We start from the raw sequence: 4,342 nt of genomic DNA, 5'->3' as shown, positions 1-4,342 counted from the left end.
ATCCGATTTTTCTTTATTAACCGCATAGCATATTTGCAATTAGACCTAAACTTTAAAACAACTAATGTTGCTATACCTAAATTTTAATAAAGTTAGTATATGGCTCAAAACATTAATAGTTTTTATTTTATGCAATCTACGTTTCTACTCATTAACTTCAATAGAGTTGTGACACCGCTCTTGAAGTTTAATAAAGTATCTTTTTTTCGTTCTTTTACCAGTATTTTTTTATACATTTTTTTATTTAACTTTGTATAACTGAAAACTCTAGACATGTTTACTTAAGTGTCTGTTTCATACTGTCGTTTAAGTAACGTCCATATCGATATACCAGGTAACAAGTACACCTTGTTGCCTGGCGTAAGTATCACACACTAGCATAATACAACATAACATAAAGATAGCATAACATAAATATAACTAATAACGTAATATAGTAATATATATTATAAATTTAATATAATATAATTTCATTGACCTTTAGGTCTAATAACATATGATTGATGGTTAATGTTTGAGATTTCATGGTCTCAACTTCTTAACTTGAACCAAATGGTTGGTTTACCTTTTATAATTTTTTTGATAAGTTCAAAACTTCAAATTGAAACGCCAAAATCAATATGAAAATTGACATTCTATCTTGAAAAGGCTAATTTAGATATTAGTGATAATCAAATCCTATTTAAAATAATATACATATAATATAATGTAATTATAATTACAAGATAATATCATATGAAATATAATAAACAAAAGGGTAGATTGGGAATTAAAAAAGGAGTAAACGTCGTTATCAAATGCAATATTATTATTATTATTATTACAAGCATTTATTTGTTTCTGTGGGCAGTAGTGAACAAACACACACACCCTCCACACTCCAAACTTCAATCTCCTTTCTTCTTCAACTTAATTCTAGTGAGAGAAACACCACAATATTAATATTTTAGAGAGAGACACCACCACCACCGGACGAACATCTACACACACTCACTCACGGAGCTCTTGCTCTTATAATTACGCATATCTCTTCATCTTCTAATTTGTACCGTACACATTTACGTTTCTCGATGTAGTTCGTCATCGTCGTCGTTACGGCAGTAGTTACAGACGGAGTAGTAGTAGTAGTAGATTTGGATTTTGATTTGATTTGCACGGATATCTATGCACAATATCTAATCTAATCTAATCTCACTTTTACAGTCATTAGCTATTATTATTATTGTTATTATTATTATTACTTAATGTGTAATTGATGAATAATCAATGAGGAAATTAAACTGGTTTAAGCAAGTTTCCAACAATGGGAAACTGGAGAGACGGTTATCACTCGGCGAGTACCGAAGAGCGGTTTCGTGGTCGAAATATCTAATATCGTCCGGAGGCGAGATTAAGGGGAAAGGAGGCGGTGAAGAATCCGAATCCGAGTCCGAATGGAGTGCTGACATGTCACAGCTCTTTATTGGGAACAAATTCGCCACCGGGAGACACAGTCGGGTTTACAGAGGGGTGTATAAGCAACAAGATGTCGCGATTAAGCTCGTTAGTCAGCCCGAGGAAGATAGGGAGTTGGCTTTGATGTTGGAGAATCAATTCACTTCGGAAGTCGTCTTGTTGTTTCGGCTGCAGCATCCGAATATTATCAATGTAAGTGTTCATAGCTGGCTGCAATTGTTGGTGATAGGCTATTGTCAATTAATCATAATTAGTATAGTTAGCTAGATTGCTAATTATGTCACACCTAAAGTTTTAAGTTTAGTTTTATTATGGCACTGCTTTGAAGGCTTCAAATGTTAGGTGATTGTAGTGTTTAAGCATGAGGATGAAAGTAACATGAATTTTCAAGGCAATGGACCACTATACCTTTTTTATAGCTTTGTATATGAAATTAGTTATCATCTTATGTGGCACATGTATAAATTTGGCTGCATTTTCACTTTCAGGTCATGTGATGTACTTGAAATGAATATGTTACAGTTACTTAAACGCCTAATTTTTTCGATTGAACATGAATACTTAGGTTAAAAGTAATAGGAATAAGTTATACATTGTTTAGCTTGATTAGTATTTAGTAATATCAACGACTCTAGATCCGTTTGCTTGATTACCTTAATTGTTGTGGCGTGATATCTTCAGCAACCTAAATAAGTTTGTTACCATATGATTCGAATGTAATATTTCATGTTGTAAAGTAATATAAAGTGTGGTTAAAGAATATGACACTAATCAATAACTAGAGCTATATATGTTATGTTAAAGATCATATTTTGGTTTCAACGCAGTAAGTTGCTGCTTGTAAAAAACCTCCTGTATTTTGTATTATCACTGAATATTTGGCGGGTGGGTCCCTTAGGGCGTATCTGCATCAGCAGGGGCCATATTCGGTGCCACCCAACCTAGTTTTGAAGCTGGCACTTGACATTGCGTGGGGTATGCAATATCTTCATTCACAAGGCATACTTCACCGGGATCTAAAATCTGAAAATCTACTGCTCGGTGAAAACATGAGTGTAAAAGTAGACGATTTTGGCATCTCGTGTTTGGAATCGCAATGCGGTAGTGCAAAAGGGTTTACTGGTACTTACCGTTGGATGGCACCCGAAATGATTTGAGAAAAGAAACATACTAAGAAAATTGATGTTTACAGTTTTGCCATTGTTCTTTGGGAGCTTTTAACTGCTTTGACACCTTTTGATGACATGACCCCAGAACAAGCTGCATTTGCCATCTGTCAAAAGGTATTTTTCTTTAAGGATGCTGATATTTGTATGCCAAATTCAGATGTTCAGACACTACTGATGTTTATATGAATTGTATGGGGCAACAAGCTCAACTCGTATTGATGTCAGCGGTGTCAAATTGTGTTGGACGATAAAAGACAACGGTAGAGTTAGATTATGAGAATATAATCATAAAATGTTAACTTGGTCGGTTGAAATCATTGATATCTTGCTATAAGATTCACTACCTGACGTTAGATAGTTACCATCAAGACTTGACTTCACTAACTAGCTTTTGATTAAAATTGATAATATGTGATGCAATGAATCAGAGAAACGAGAATTGAATTAACAAAATGAAGGAAACATATAGTCCTACATAAAATAGGTTTTGGAGGAATATCATGCCATATCATATAATTTGTGGAATCTTGTGTAGTGGTAAATAATTGGCGGAATCTGGCACATTTTTTGAAGAAAAACTTGACTGGCACGTAAAACTAATCATTCATACAAGTCATATTAGGCCAATGACTCGTATGAGTATCTTGGCGTACAATTCGTATGGGTCTACACGACTTGTATCCATACCAGATTTGACTGATGTGACAAGCTCTGCAGCCTTGTCTGGAAAGTTGGATTGATATGAGTCGTATAGGATTATACGACTCGTATCAGTGAAAACCAACTAACTGGTGTTAGTCGGAGGTGGTGTACGAAACCTCCTTGTTAAATCATATTGGTATTTTTCATATTGATGTTAGATGCATTTGTGTAATTCTGTTTACTTACATGTTTGCAGAATGCTAGACCTCCGTTACCTGATTCATGTCCAATGGCGTTCCGCCACCTCATCACCCGGTGTTGGTCAAGCAAACCAGAAAAGCGACCTGGGTTTGATGAAATTGTGAGGATTCTAGAGAGATTTGCGGCTTGTGTGGAGGAAAATCCTGATTTCTTGACTACATATGAACCTGGTAATGGTAGCTCATTTGGTTGTGACCGTGGATGTTTCGGTCCCCGTAGAACTGCTTTTGGGAATTAATCATGGATTATGCCAAATGTGAGTGTGATCTGATTGTTCCTTCATTATCAGGTATTAATAGATAGTGAACTGAGCAATTATGGATTATTATGATATTGTAAGCGTGATTACAAATATTGGAGTTGTTATTGACTTATTGGTAACTTTGACTAATTTGCCTGGGATTTAGATATTAAAAATATTATTTTGTTTTGGGATCTTTATATATATTTGCATGCTCATGTTGTTAGCCTTTTAAATCCACCTTTTGATATAGATGCAATTATGGCCAAAATAATTTATTCAACAGGAGATAATTAGCAGTTTTTTAGTTCATACTTCATACTTTTTTTAGGTGTGATAGTAAAGCATAATTGGAGTCAACTAGAAAATAACTAATCTGACTGTCACCTAATTTAGCCTTTAGGTTCAAGTAGATAAAAGATGTATTTAAATTTGAGTTAACCCCCCAAACCTGACTGATTCGATGAAAATAGTCAGCTATTTTGGGTCAAATGTGTTCGGTTTTGGGTAATTATTCAACTTTAGGTTATGATGTTATATTAGTGCTTAACTTAGAAATCAAACCTTGTTAATT

General features: G+C 34.3%; 1 pseudogene across 1 annotated transcript; it reads left to right on the top strand.

The window, feature by feature from the left end:
• The first annotated feature begins 1,218 nt into the window (after window positions 1-1,218).
• Window positions 1,219-4,342, top strand: LOC143570492 (serine/threonine/tyrosine-protein kinase HT1-like; annotated as a pseudogene). Its single transcript, XR_013141938.1, has 3 exons — window positions 1,219-1,651; window positions 2,287-2,738; window positions 3,523-4,342. The product of XR_013141938.1 is annotated as a serine/threonine/tyrosine-protein kinase HT1-like (transcript).

Source organism: Bidens hawaiensis, unplaced genomic scaffold (genome assembly GCF_021521415.1).
Source record: "Bidens hawaiensis isolate Kalapana, Puna unplaced genomic scaffold, B.hawaiensis_p1.1 tig00024994_1, whole genome shotgun sequence".
Lineage (NCBI taxonomy): Eukaryota > Viridiplantae > Streptophyta > Magnoliopsida > Asterales > Asteraceae > Bidens > Bidens hawaiensis.
The sequence above is the reverse complement of the archived record's forward strand: the minus strand, read 5'-3'. Positions and strand labels throughout refer to the sequence as shown.